At 42.9% G+C, this 15,851-nt stretch overlaps 1 protein-coding gene across 2 annotated transcripts in view; it reads left to right on the top strand.

Moving 5' to 3' along the window:
* Positions 1 to 15,851, top strand: part of LOC118358541 (ephrin-A5) — a 209,027-nt gene that overhangs the window by 126,043 nt on the left and 67,133 nt on the right. The gene's annotated exons all lie outside the window — the stretch shown is intronic.

The raw sequence follows: 15,851 nt of genomic DNA, 5'->3' as shown, positions 1-15,851 counted from the left end.
AAGGTCATGACTAGTTACCACAGCGACAACGTCATAAGGCTCACCTACTCAACCAGTAAGATGAAGGAGTGTGATGACGCATATGCCAGCTCAAAAAGCCTGTCTACCAAACCAATTAGATGAGGGACTGTGAGGACCAAGTTTGAGGACCAAATAACAAAAGACATTCAGTAGCAAGAATTTGCAACATCACTAAAATTCATAACATTGAAAAGGGACAAACGTTTTGGGCCTTCCAAGCACAGGGGAGTTATAATATTTGACAGAGCAACATTGTTAGTTTCCCTATAAGCCTTTCTAATAGTAATACATCATATTGTTGACCTGCGACAAACAATAGCCAAAGAGAAATATGCTGCTGAAATGAACAAGAAGACACTATGTTCAGAGACGGGTCACTGTCATTTATACCATACACTTTTACAACATTAATTTCATTTTAATAATGTTAAGGTACTAACTAACAATGGAATGCTCCTCAAAAAGTAAGAAGATGGGACTTGAAAGGCGTGTCCCAACTCTGTGATCACTAAATAGCTCATGGGGGAGTGGGTGGAGGGGGTGTTCCCCTGTTTAGAGTGGGGTTAGGTGGTGAGTTTCCCTGTATAGAGTGGGGTTAGGTGGTGAGTTTCCCCTGTTTAGAGTGGGGTTAGGTGGTGAGTTTCCCCTGTATATAGTGTGGTTAGGTGGTGCGTTTCCCTGTATATAGTGTGGTTAGGAGGTGAGTTTCCCTGTATAGAGTGGGGTTAGGTGGTGAGTTTCCCTGTATATAGTGTGGTTAGGTGGTGAGTTTCCCCTGTTTAGAGTGGGGTTAGGTGGTGAGTTTCCCCTGTATAGAGTGGGGTTAGGTGGTGAGTTTCCCTGTATATAGTGTGGTTAGGTGGTGAGTTTCCCCTGTTTAGAGTGGGGTTAGGTGGTGAGTTTCCCTGTATATAGTGTGGTTAGGTGGTGAGTTTCCCCTGTTTAGAGTGGGGTTAGGTGGTGAGTTTCCCTGTATATAGTGTGGTTAGGTGATGAGTTTCCCCTGTATATAGTGGGGTTAGGTGGTGAGTTTCCCCTGTATATAGTGTGGTTAGGTGATGAGTTTCCCCTGTATAGAGTGGGGTTAGGTGGTGAGTTTCCGCTGTTTAGAGTGGGGTTAGGTGTTGAGTTTCCCCTGTTTAGAGTGGGGTTAGGTGGTGAGTTTCCCTGTATATAGTGGGGTTAGGTGGTGAGGTTCCCCTGTATAGAGTGGGGTTAGGTGGTTAGTTTCCCCTGTATAGGGTGGGGTTAGGTGGTGTGTTTCCCTGTATAGAGTGGGGTTAGGTGTTGAGTTTCCCCTGTATAGGGTGGGGTTAGGTGGTGAGTTTCCTCTGTATAGAGTGGGGTTAGGTGGTGAGTTTCCCCTGTATAGAGTGGGGTTAGGTGGTGAGTGTCCCCTGTACAGGGTGGGGTTAGGTGGTGAGTTTCACCTGTATAGGGTGGGGTTAGGTGGTGAGTGTCCCCTTAATAGAGTGGGGTTAGGTGGTGAGTTTCCTCTGTATAGGGTGGGGTTAGGTGGTGAGTGTCCCCTTAATAGAGTGGGGTTAGGTGGTGAGTTTCCTCTGTATAGGGTGGGGTTAGGTGGTGAGTGTCCTCTTAATAGAGTGGGGTTAGGTGGTGAGTTTCCTCTGTATAGGGTGGGGTTAGGTGGTGAGTTTCCCCTGAATAGGGTGGGGTTAGGTGGTGAGTCCCTGTATATAGTGTGGTTAGGTGGTGAGTTTCCTCTGTATATAGTGGGGTTAGGTAGTGAGTTTCCCCTGTATATAGTGGGGTTAGGTAGTGAGTTTCCCCTGTATATAGTGTGGTTAGGTGGTGAGTTTCCTCTGTATAGGGTGGGGTTAGGTGGTGAGTTTCCCTGTATATAGTGGGGTTAGGTAGTGAGTTTCCCCTGTATATAGTGTGGTTAGGTGGTGAGTTTCCTCTGTATAGGGTGGGGTTAGGTGGTGAGTTTCCCCTGTATAGAGTGGGGTTAGGTGATGAGTGTCCCCCGTATAGAGCGGGGTTAGCTGGTGAGTGTCCCCTTAATAGAGTGGGGTTAGGTAGTGTGTTTCCCCTGTATAGAGTGGGGTTAGGGTGCTAAGTTTCCCTGTATAGGGTGGAGTTAGGTGGTGAGTGTCCCCTGTATAGAGTGGGGTTAGGTGGTGAGTTTCCCCTGTATAGAGTGGGGTTAGGTGGTGCTAAGTTTCCTGGGGTTAGGTGGTGAGGGTGGGGTTAGGTGGTGAGTTTCCCTGTTTAGAGTGGGGTTAGGTAGTGTGTTTCCCCTGTATAGAGTGGGGTTAGGGTGCTAAGTTTCCCTGTATAGAGTGGGGTTAGGTGGTGAGTTTCCCCTGTATAGAGTGGGGTTAGGTGGTGAGTTTCCCCTGTATAGAGTGGGGTTAGGTGGTGAGTTTCCCCTGTATAGGGTGGGGTTAGGTGGTGAGTTTCCCCTGTATAGAGTGGGGTTAGGTGGTGAGTTTCCCCTGTATAGAGTGGGGTTAGGTGGTGAGTTTCCCCTGTATAGAGTGGGGTTAGGGTGGTAAATTTCCCTGTATAGGGTTGGGATTGGATGGTGAATTACACTGTAATGAGTGTTAGGTGTCTAGAAAAGTGTCAATCAATTATTATTAATACTATTATTAAATGCTTTGAAGGCCATGCCATTGTACAGACGGAAACTAGTACAACAAATCAAAAAGGTGGACTGCAAGGCTATGTTAAGTTAAGAAAATAAATAACTATATTAAGTACCCATATGCCACATCAAGTAACAGGGTTGAAGTTTTCATCTTAAATCAGCCCCAAAATCTTCCAATTTCAAACATGGATTTCTGTGAACATTTCTGTGAAACTACGTATATTTTACTTTTGGATTCGTTATGGATTTTGAAAATAAATATCTAAACTCAAGATATGTCAATTTGTTTGTCTTACATGCAATTTTAAAAACAATGCAGATATACGATTAAACCTATTTTCAGTTAAGACCAGTAACTCTGAGTATGTGCAAATATCATGATAAACTTGCAAGCTGAGTTTGAATAAGACATCCGATTAGCACTTTGCGATTTCCAACGGTTGGTTTTACTATATCTAATAAATAACAATTTCATTGATGGATCAGTAGATCAATTGTCTCTCGTGTCATCACTCTCCCTCATCTGATTGGTCAAGAGACTTTGAGACTCTGGTAGTAACGACCATCCCAGAACCTTGCTCTCTTTCTGAAAAATCACTTCTTCTGACCCATGAATCCCAGAACTCCCATCTCTTCCTGAAAAATCACTTCTTCTGACCCATGAATCCCAGAACCCCCATCTCTTCCTGATAAATCACTTCTTCTGACCCATTAATCCCAGAACCCCCATCTCTTCCTGAAAAATCACTTCTTCTGACCCATGAATCCCAGAACCCCCATCTCTTCCTGATAAATCACTTCTTCCGACCCATAAATCCCAGAAGCCCCATCTCTTCCTGATAAATCACTTCTTCCGACCCATAAATCCCAGAACCCCCATCTCTTCCTGATAAATCACTTCTTCCGACCCATAAATCCCAGAACCCCCATCTCTTCCTGATAAATCACTTCTTCCGACCCATGAATCCCAGAACCCCCATCTCCTCCTGATAAATCCCTTCTTCCGACCCATGAATCCCAGAATTCCCACCTAGCTTTTGATTCCGAATCTTGTTCCTTATAGGAATGTAGTCTGAGCATGTAATCATGTAAGCCATGTATGGTAGTGTCTCCTGAGTGTTATTTGATGTCTCTGTTTAATTGACAACGTGATTTTACATTACTTTTTATAACATAATATGAACATAGATAACCTATTCATGAATGGAGATGTTTTAAATGTTGTTCCTATTGAATATAATATATTTTGTAGGATGCCCCCCCCCCCAACCTTCCGTTTTGAAGCCTGTTGTTGACAGATTGTTTCTAGTAATCGTTGCCATTTGTCATTTGTCTCAGCAATTCTATAAATATCAATCCTTTATTCCTCCAGAAGCCTTTAGTATTCAACAAGATCTAATAGTTTCACCTAGAACTTCAGCGTATTATGGTTGAAGGTCTATTTTCTATGCATTCCTTCCGTTTCGGTACATGGTTCATTCAAAGGGTTACATTTCGGTATTCATTCCAAGTGGTTAAGGTCAGGGCAATGGTTTAAGGAAGGCTTCAAACGAAATCATTAAAAACAATGCACTGTTTCTATGAAGTATCATAAAGTCTCATGGCTTGATATAGCATTATCTGCCTTGGTGCAGTGGTCAGAGCAGCACGCTTCAGCCTGAGAGGCACTCTTTGCCTCCAAGCATCTTGAGTTCGTGCCAGTACCGGGCAATATATCAGCGTTCTCAGGACCTTTTCGAACATACAAAATCAAAGTCTATTTCTAGTGATTAGCCTGTTGGTATTAGCTGTGAATGTGCTGGGTGTTGTGAAAGCCTATTTTCTCACGAAGCAATGAAATAACTTGTTTTGTTATTAAGCGTTCCTTGGTTATGACTGATTCTGTGGGCTGATGCAGTGAGGTGCATACAGTAGATGGTCAATTAGATACATCCATCTGCCTAATATTCTCCTCTACTGGGTATATTCCTCAGTTTGTCTGTCTCTTGTTCTCCTTCACTGGGTATATTCCTCAGTCTGTCGGTCTCTTGTTCTCCTTCACTGGGTATATTCCTCAGTTTGTCTGTCTCTTGTTCTCCTTCACTGGGTATATTCCTCAGTCTGTCGGTCTCTTGTTCTCCTTCACTGGGTATATTCCTGTCTGTCTGTCTGTCTGTCTCTTGTTCTCCTTCACTGGGTATATTCCTGTCTGTCTGTCTGTCTTGTTCTCTTCACTGGGTATATTCCTGTCTGTCTGTCTCTTGTTCTCCTTCACTGGGTATATTCCTGTCTGTCTGTCTCTTGTCTGGGTATATTCCTGTCCGTCTGTCTGTCTCTTGTTCTCCTTCACTGGGTATATTCTCCTGTCACTGGGTATATTCCTGTCTGTCTCTTGTTCTCCTTCACTGTATATTCCTGTCTGTCTGTCTCTTGTTCTCCTTCACTGGGTATATTCCTGTCTGTCTGTCTCTTGTTCTCCTTCACTGGGTATATTCTCTGTCAGTCTCCACGGTCTTGTTCTCCTTCTGGGTATATTGTCTGTCTGTCTCTTGTTCTCCTTCACTGGGTATATTCCTGTCTGTCTGTCTCTTGTTCTCCTCCACTGGGTATATTCCTGTCTGTCTGTCTGTCTCTTGTTCTCCTTCACTGTATATTCTGTCTGTCTGTCTCTGTCACTGGGTCTGTCTCTGTCTCTTGTTCTCCTTCACTGGGTATATTCCTGTCTGTCTGTCTCTTGTTCTCCTCCTTCACTGGGTATATTCCTCAGTCTGTCTGTCTCTTGTTCTCCTCCACTGGGTATATTCCTCAGTCTGTCTGTCTCTTGTTCTCCTTCACTGGGTATATTCCTCAGTCTGTCTGTCTCTTGTTCTCCTTCCACTGGGTATATTCCTCAGTCTGTCTGTCTCTTGTTCTCCTCCACTGGGTATATTCCTGTCTGTCTGTCTGTCTCTTGTTCTCCTTCACTGGGTATATTCCTCAGTCTGTCTGTCTCTTGTTCTCCTCCACTGGGTATATTCCTCAGTCTGTCTGTCTCTTGTTCTCCTTCACTGGGTATATTCCTCAGTCTGTCTGTCTCTTGTTCTCCTCCACTGGGTATATTCCTGTCTGTCTGTCTGTCTCTTGTTCTCCTTCACTGGGTATATTCCTCAGTCTGTCTGTCTCTTGTTCTCCTCCACTGGGTATATTCCTGTCTGTCTGTCTGTCTCTTGTTCTCCTTCACTGGGTATATTCCTGTCTGTCTGTCTGTCTTGTCTCCTTGTTATTCCTCAGTCTGTGGTCTCTTGTTCTATTCACTCAGTCTGTCTGTCTCTTGTTCTCCTTCACTGGGTATATTCCTCAGTCTGTCTGTCTCTTGTTCTCCTCCACTGGGTATATTCCTGTCTGTCTGTCTGTCTCTTGTTCTCTTGTTCTTCACTGGGTATATTCCTGTCAGTCTGTCTGTCTCTTGTTCTCCTCCTGGGTATACTGTCCGTCTGTCTGTCTCTTGTTATATTCCTGTCACTGGGTCTGTCTGTCTCTTGTTCTCCTTCACTGGGTATATTCCTGTCTGTCTGTCTGTCTCTTGTTCTCCTCCACTGGGTATATTCCTGTCGTCTGTCTGTCTCAGTCTGTCTGTCTGTCTCTGTCTTGTCTGTCTCTTGTTCTCCACTGGGTATATTCCTCCACTGGGTATATTCCTGTCTGTCTGTCTGTCTCTTGTTCTCCTTCACTGGGTATATTCCTCAGTCTGTCTGTCTCTTGTTCTCCTCCACTGTCCCTCTGAGAGGGAGGTTATGAAGAATGTCCATGTGGCTTTTACTGCTCACAGCTTTCTGTCTTTAATTCTGTAAAACAAGCAGCCGTTTGGACCTGACGCGCTCACGCGCACACACACCAACCAAAAGGAGTTTTGGATATGCATCAGGGTGGTTTGTGTCAGGGTTGACCTGTAGCACCAGACCCAGCTCTTGTAACTCAGCATACTGTTGAGTAGAAGTGTCTTTTCTATTTTTCAATGTATCTTTATTCAACACCTTGACACACCCCCTATACAAGTCCTTCCCATTCACCTCATCCAAACCCACCTCCTCCAACCCTCTCAAATCCAGCAATAACGCCTTTCTTTCTGACTCTGGGATATTTGGTGTAATCCCTAGTCTTGGAAATGGGACGTCTTCATCTTGTACCTTCTTCTTATGGCTACTAAGCATACCCCATTCTTCCGCTAACAGAGCCTTCCTACAGCTCCCCAGCATTTATCCGACAATCCTTTCCGACCTCATCCCCAAATGTTCTGCCACCCGTCTTCCATACATTAAGGCGGGCCCAGCCATGGCCATTAACTGTCTTAAGGTAATGATTTTCCCCTTCACCAGAATCTTGGAGAAATGTGGAACAGCTGCAGTTGTACAATCCAGTCTTGCCCCATACACCAGAGGTTCCTCCAACAGCCAATGCACTGACTCCACTGAAGTTCGTCTGGACACCTTCATTATGCTCAACACTCTGAGAAGGCCTCTGTAAAACGGAGGTACTCCCTCCCTAGAAATCTGGCTACTATCAACCAGAAATAAAGCCTTCTTTAAACCTAATCCTCCAACCCGCTGTAATACAAGACCTGCCAACCCTCTCCACACCACATTTGCCGGTCCATAAAGCAACCTTTGAATAAACTGAAACCTGAAAGCAGCAGCCCTACTAGCAAGATGTACAAGACCTTGTCCCCACTCCTCTTTTGACAAATACAAAACACTTTGTGGAACCCAGTGATATTTATCCCAAAAGAAATCCACAATAATTGCCTGTATCTTAGCCAGAAGGCCAGATGGTGGTTCTAAAACTGACAACCGATGCCACAGTGCAGAGGCAATCACATTGTTAACTATAATAGTGCGCCCCCTATATGACATACGAGATAATAACCAACGCCATCTCCTCATCCTCCCTTCCACCATTTCAACCACCCCACTCCAATTTTTTTCCATAGTCCCCTCATCTCCCAGGTACACTCCAAGATACTTAAAACCTCCCTTACACCATTCTAGCCCCCCTGGCAAAGCCACGATCCCTCCAGACCATTCTCCAATCTGTAAAGCACAACTCTTTTCCCAATTTACCTTTGCAGAGGATATTCCCCTAAAACGATCAACCATTAGACTCAAGCTATCCACCTCCGCTTGATTTTTCACTAGCACAACTACATCATCAGCATAGGCTGAGAGACGAATAGGAGGAATATCCTCTGAAAGGCACACCCCTGCAATGCGACTTCTAATGCTATTTAGTAGTGGCTCTATAGCAATGGCATATAACATTCCTGACATAGAACATCCCTGCCTAATACCTCTACACACTTTAAAAGGAGCACTCAAATCACCGTTAACTTTCAATACACTTTCAATGTCACCATATATCACCTTTATCATGGCAATAAAACCAGAGCTGAACCCAAACGCCTCAAACGTGTGCCATAAATATTGATGTTCAACTCGGTCAAATGCCTTTTCCTGATCAATTGAAATTAGACCAGCATCCAACCCAATAGCCCTAGAGACGTCCAAAAAATCACGAATCAGAGAAATGTTATCCCCTATCTGCCTGCCAGGAACACAGTAGGACTGATCCGTATGTATGATTTGCCCCATCACCTCCCTCAGCCTGTTGGACAAAGCCTTTGACAATATCTTATAATCAGTGCACAATAAAGCCACCGGCCTCCAGTTCTTCACCTCCCTCGGGTCACCCTTTTTGGGCAGTAGGGTGAGGACAGCCCTTCTGCAGCTTATTGGTAGTAACCCTCCGGTTAAACTATCATTAGCTACTTCTAACCAATCCTCTCCCAACATACATTTACATTTACATTTAAGTCAAACATAGCCCCAAAAAAAATTAAAAAGTAAACGGGAAGCCCATCAATGCCTGGTGCCCTTCCATTTTCCATGTCTTTTAACCTCTTGCGCCGAGCCATCCCGGATCCGGTATCGTGACTACAGCCTCAAGCTCATTACCATAACGCAACGTTAACAATTTCTAAAAATCGCAAATGAAATGAAATAAATATGCCTGCTCTCAAGCTTAGCCTTTTCTTAACAACACTGTCATCTCAGATTTTCAAAATATGCTTTTGAACCATAGAAAATCAATCATTTGTGTAAGAGTGTTGATGGCTAGCTTAGCATTTAGCGTAGCATTTAGCACGCAACATATTCACAAAAACCAGCAAAGGAATCAAATAAAATAATTTACCTTTGAAGAACTTCAGATGTTTCAATGAGGAGACTCTCAGTTACATAGCAGATGTCCAGTTTTTCCTGAAAGATTCTTTGTGTAGGACAAATCGCTCCGTTTTGTTACTACACATTTGGCTACCGAAACGAACCGAAAATTCAGTCACCTAAACGTTGAACTTTTTTCCGAATTAACTCCATAATATCGACCGAAACATGGCAAACGTTGTTTGAATCAATCCTCAAGGTGTTTTGTCAAATATCTCTTCATTGATATGCCGTTCGTGGAAGCATGGTTTTTCTCAGAATCCCATGGAAAAATACCAGCAGCTGAGTTTTGCGCACCAATTTCCACGCAGGACACCGTGCGGACACTTGGCAAATGTAGTCTCATATGGTCAATCTTCCAATGATATGCCTGCAAATACGTCACAATGCTCCAGACCCCTTGGGGAAACGATAGAAAGGGTAGGCTCATTCCTGTCGCATTCACAGCCATTTAAGGAGATAATGCCTGGTTGCAGAAACATCTTGGTTTTGCCTGAAGATTTTGTTCTAAGGCACTCACAGTGAAAATCTTTGCAGTTCTGGAAACATCAGAGTGTTTTCTTTCCAAAGCTATCAATTCCATGCATAGTCGAGCATCTTTTCGTGACAAAATATTGCGCTTAAAACGGGCACCTCTTTTTATCCAAAAATGAAATACTGCCCCTAGAGTCTGAAGAGGTTAATGCGGTGTATAAATTCTGCAAAGACAATGGTTGCTCAAGCTCAACCTGAGCTTGTGCAGCCACCTTTGGGAGCCCATCAAAGAACTGCTGTGTCACTGTTTTGTTGTCTTTGTACTCACACTTGTAGAGCTCAGCATAGAACTCTACTGGCCTCTTTCTAATTTCACTAGGGCTAGTGAGCTTTTGTCCAACAGCTGATTTGAGACAATGAATAATTTTTCTTTGTCCATTCTTTTTCTCTAAACCAAAGAAAAATTTTGATGAGGCATCCATTTCAGATATTCCCTGAAACTTACTTCTCACCAGTGCCCCCTGTGCTCTGATACCCAGCAGGTCTGCCAATGCAGCTTTTCTCCTCTTGAGGGCCTGAGTATGGCCTCGATCTCCTGTGGTCTCAACCAACGTCATGAGTTCCACTATTTCAATCTCTAGGGCTTTCATTGATCTGGTGATATCCTTGGTGACATTCCTCGTGTATTGATACAAAACTGGCCTTTTGAGACCTCCACCTCTCCCCCCAAAAAACTGAAACAGTTCTTGAAGTGAGCATCACTCAATAAAGTTATATTAAAATGCCAGTATGCGCTTTTGGGTTTTACATCATTAATGAACACCACCTCTGTTATTAAACAATGATCAGAAAATCCCACTGGAGTTATCACACTTGATTTACAGACCTGAGATTGATGCTCAAAAACATAAAACCTATCTAACCTGGCCATAGAGATGATGTTCTCTCTCACATGCGCCCAGGTGTACTGCCTTGTTCCTCCTCCATGTTGACTCCGCCAAATATCACACAGTTCATTTGTTACAATGAGGCGTTTTAAAAACGTCCTTGAGGCTATATGAGGTTCTTGGTGATTTCTATCTAAATCGCTAACTGTGCAGTTCAAATCCCCAGCAATAAACAAATAATCTTCTTTGTTACATTTCTCAATGGTATTTGATAATGTCTCTAAAAAACATACCCTCTCAACTGTCACCACTGGGGCATATACATTTATCAGACACATAGTGATGTTTTCATACCTTGCTCTAACTTTTAATAACCTCCCCTCAACTACCTCTTCAACCTCATATGGTCAAAGGCAAAAACCCTTTTGAGAACAAGATAACCACACCACCACTTTTTGAGTTTTTATGACTACACACCACTGTCGTCCCCCCACTCCTGTTGACACATAACTTCATTTTCCAAATTACTATGCGTTTCTTGAAGAAAAATTGCGTCACTTCCCTTTCCCCTAATTAACTCATACACCATGGCTATTTTTTTAACATCTCTTGCCCCATTTACGTTTAAAGAAGAAATCTTAAAACTGCTCATGGATAAAAAAATATATACAGAGGAAGATACAGCCACCACATCTCTTTACAGAGTTAAAACTGCAACTGAACTCTTTCATTTTCTTTAGAATTTACATCACTTATCACTCTCGTGACCACTTTCTTGAGTCTAGCAATTTCAGGGCTTTTCAAACTTCCCCCTGTAATTTTTGACATCAGAAACTTTGCTGATTCAATAAACAATTCACGTTCAAGGAAAAATCAGTTACATTGTAATCCTGCATATATTTCTTCCCTTTTGTCAACTTCAGAAATTACTCCTCGGTATTTTGAAAACATCTGCTTCCTTTTCCGTTATTTCAATCTCCTCTTGACTTCCAATTTCATTTTCCAGCACCACCTCAGCGACGGCAGTCGCAATCTCACCTACTGTTTCCCCTCCCTCTTTGTTCTGATCTACCACAATTGCCCCCGTATCCACACTTGCCTTCCTCTCCTACTTTTACAACCACATCTGCCCACCTTCTCTCTTCCCCTGCACCCTTAGTATATTCATCCCTTCGCGGTGGTGCGTTAGTTGCACCCGCACTAGAGCTACTTCCAGGCTCAGCGCGCTCAGCACCAAATGCCCCTCTCTTCCACAGCCAAAGCATTTCATTGATTCAGTAGATGCATAGAAGACATAATCAAATCCATCAATCTTAAAGCTAAACGCTAAATTCAGTTCATCTCCTTCCTTTTTTAAAATCATATGCACTTGTCTCCTATGAGACACGACATGTTTCAACAACGGAGATTTGCATCCAAAAAGAACCTTCTTTATTGTAGATACGATTTGACCATGGCGAGATAACTCTCGCTCTAACACTTCATCTCTAACAAATGGTGGCACGTTAGAAAGCATAACTTTCTTCGCCGGATTCATAAGTGGAAATACCGGCGTCTGTGTCTCCCGCAACACCACACCCCTCTCAACTATCTTATTCACCTTTTCAATTGAATCTAAGAATATCACTTCAGCGCTATTCATCCTTGAGGCTGATTCGATGCTATCATACCCAATGATAGCACCCACAGCCAAGCTACATTCTTCCACTGAACACCTGGCCGCAGCAGGAATCTTTACTCCATGCCTCCAACTAAGTTTTTCAAACTCTACAGTTCCGCGAGTGGCCATAGCAACCAGCCCCACCCGCTGGTTGTGCCCTAGCGAAAAACCAACCTCAAAGATCCCACCACTGCTATACGTGCTTAGTGATAGTTTAAACAAGATACCCTTAAAACAACTAAACTAATCAATATATATATATATATATATATATACATACCAAAACCCGATAGAGTGAAAAGAAATTCCATTCGCTCTCACAATCACTCCTGCTTGACGACTCACTCCCAGCATGCACTCCGAAGAGAGAGAGAGAGAGAGAGAGAGAGAGAGAGAGAGAGAGAGAGAGAGAGAGAGAGAGAGAGAGAGAGAGAGAGAGAGAGAGAGAGAGAGAGAGAGATGTTAACTGTTCCCTTCTGATTCTTTATTTCACTTTTATTTATTATCTATTCCACTTGCTTTGGCAAGTGCTTTAAACATGTTTACCATGCCAACAAAGCCCTTTGAATTTGAGTGAGAGAGAGTTACTGAGTGAAGTTAGCCTATGTGGCTCTACTGAGTGAGTGTGTGCGTGCTGGCCTTGTATGCATTGAACATGCAGCACGTTGGATTTAGACGCAGGCTCTGACAGCTCTCCCTGACCAGGGCATCAGAGTAGCTGGGAGGAGTGTGTTAACGACAGAACGAGGCGATGGAAGGATGCGCAAACATTAGACATGTTCATGTCCAGACTGCCAAAAACCAAGTTCCATAAAACCCTGTGTGTGCTTGTGTTTTGTGGGTGGCATGTGTATGCACAATACTAAGGTACTGAGGTGAGCTTGACAAAAATATACCAACATTGCCTTGCAGTTCCTTTCACTACTTCACGGACTCAGATATTCTCTCTCGTTTATCCCTCAGCCAGGCTATCCAGTCCGTTTTAAATGATACCTCTTTTTAATTACAACCCTAAACATTCTTTAATTTCACATCAAACATAAACTTTCTCAAATTGAGAGAAAACGTGAGACAACATCTCCATCTCTAGACCTAGCTGGCAAAAGTTCATAAATTCCCGACCTCACAGAATAAGATGTGAACAGATTGTAATTTGTGCCCTCCAAGACCTGACCTAGCGCCCTCCTTCCCTCTCCTTCCCCTGGTGTCTGATCTGAACCAGGCCAATTACTAGCTTTTGATCACAAGAGCCAATCAGGGCTGGTTGTCATTGAGGTCATGTATTGAGTGCTGTGGGGAGATTCTAGACACTTTTGGGGGAAATTTGTTCTCGATCAATGAGGGCGATACAAGGCCAACAGAATAGTGTATAGTGAAAATCAGTGGGGTCACACACACACACACACACACACACACACACACACACACACACACACACACACACACACACACACACACACACACACACACACACACACACACACACACACACACACACACACTACAGCCCTACTGTAACTCATCACTTAACCCACCACATACAAACTTGGCAGGCTCCTCAGGGGGGTGACCTTAAATGTGAAAGTACACTCCTCATTTAACATACAATATACTGTATCTGTAAAATGTATATAGGTTCAGAACTTTTGTGAAACAGCACAGTTACAAATATCTGGCAAATAGAAATCAAACTGGATAATAATATAATAATATATGCCATTTAGCAGACGCTTTTATCCAAAGGACTTACAGTCATGTGTGCATACATTCTGATGGGTGGTAGAACCCACTACCCTGGCATTACAAGCGCCATGCTCTACCAACTGAGCTACAGAAGGACAGTCTTCAGAGATAGATGGGAGATAGATGGGAGTGGTTGAGGGTAGCTGAAGGATGAGATTTAAAAACAAACAAAACAAAACTATTAAAAAATATGTTCTGTCCATAAAATGTATATAGTATGTATAAGCTGGAAGTAGAAGCCTTACGTGTTGACCGTTAGTTTGCTCCAACTAGGGGAGGGGTGGTAGTGTTACATGATAAACATGATACAGGAAAGGAGTGTTACATGATAAACATGATAAAGGAAAATATATTTTCTAAATATATATACAGTATATATATATTTTTTTTTTTTCTAAATATTTTCTAAATATATATACAGTATATATATATATATATATACAGTATGTATATACAATATATATATATATATATATAGTACCAGTCAAAAGTTTGGACACACCTACTCATTCAAGGGTTTTTCTTAATTTGTACTATTTTCTACATTGTAGAATAATAGTGAATACATTAAAACTCTGAAATAATACATATGGAATCATGTAGTAACTAACAAAGTGCTAAACAAATATAAACAAACAAATAATATCAAATCTATTTTATATTTGAGATTCTTCACAGTAGCTACCCTTTGCCTTGATAACAGATTTGCACACTCTTTGGCATTCTCTCAACAAGCTTAATGAGGAATGCTTTTCTTGAAGGAGTTTCCACATATGGTGAACACTTGTTGGCTGCTTTTCCTTCTCTCTGCAGTACCAAATATCTTCTTCATGGTGGCAACACAACAAGACAACAACATGGTAGCAACACAACATGGTCGCAGCACAAAACATGGTACAAACATTATTGGGCACAGACAACAGCACAAAGGGCAAGAAGGTAGAGATATATCACACAAAGAAGGCACAACTCTCAGTAAGAGTGTCCATGATTGAGTTTTTGAATGAAGAGATTGAGATAAAACTGTCCAGTTTGAGTGTTTGTTGCAGCTTGTTCCAGTCACTGGCTGCAGTGAGCTGAAAAGACAAGCGACCCATGAATGTGTGTGCTTTGGGGACCTGGCAGGACGGCTGTTGTATGTGGAGGATGAGGGCTGCAGTAGATATCTCAGATAGGGGGGAGTGAGGCCTAAGAGGGTTTTATAAATAAGCATCAACCAGTGGGTCTTGCGACGGGTATACAGAAATGACCAGTTTACAGAGGAGTGTAGAGGGCAGTGATGTGTTCCATAAGGAGCATTGGTGGAAAATCTGATGGCCAAATGGTAAAGAACATCTAGCCTCTCGAGAGCACCCTTACCTGCCAATTTATAAATTATGTATCCGTAATCTAGCATGGGTAGGATGGTCATCTCAATCTGTTAGTTTAGCAGCTAGTGTGAAAGAGGAGTGATTACAATAGAGGAGACCGAGTCGAGATTTAACTTTAGCCTGCAGCTTTGATATCTGCTGAGAGAGGGACAGTCTACCGAGGTAGTAATCACACCTATGGGGAGAGGGGCATTCTTATTACCAAACCACATTATCTTTGATTTGGGGGTGTTCAGAATACGGTTTAGGGTAAAGAAAGCTTGTTGGACACTAAGAAAGCTTTGTTGTTGAGCATTTAACACAAAATATAGGAGGGGACAGCTGAGTATAAGATTGTATCATCTGCATATAAATGGATGAGAGAGCTTCATACTGACTGAGCTATGTTGTTGATATAAATGGAGAAGAGTGTGGGGCCTAGGAGCCTTGGGGTGCTCCCTTGGTGACAGGCAGTGGCTGTGACAGCAGATTTACTGACTTTATTCTCTGCACTCTTTGAGAGATGTAGTTAGCAAACCAGGCAACAACAAAAAACTCAGAGACACCAATACTCCTTAGCCGGCCCACAAGAATGGAATGTTCTACCGTATCGAAAGCTTTGGCCAAGTCAATAAAAATAGCAGCACATCTGACCCAGATGGTTTTTTGGGTTCAAGTTTCAGGAGCTCCATTAGCACCTCGGACTCAGTGACTGCCTGTAGGGAGACACTTTGTAGTGGGGCAGGGGAAAAAGAGGGAGAAGCATCGGGGATAGTCACATTAGAAGGGGTGGGAGATGAGGAAATGTTGAACGGGCAAGGAGGCATGGCTGAGTCAAATTGGAATCCTGACTTAATGAAGTAGTGATTA

The sequence above is a fragment of the Oncorhynchus keta genome, chromosome 25 (genome assembly GCF_023373465.1).
Source record: "Oncorhynchus keta strain PuntledgeMale-10-30-2019 chromosome 25, Oket_V2, whole genome shotgun sequence".
Lineage (NCBI taxonomy): Eukaryota > Metazoa > Chordata > Actinopteri > Salmoniformes > Salmonidae > Oncorhynchus > Oncorhynchus keta.
Note: the sequence above shows the minus strand (reverse complement) of the source record. Positions and strands in the feature narration are given on the sequence as shown.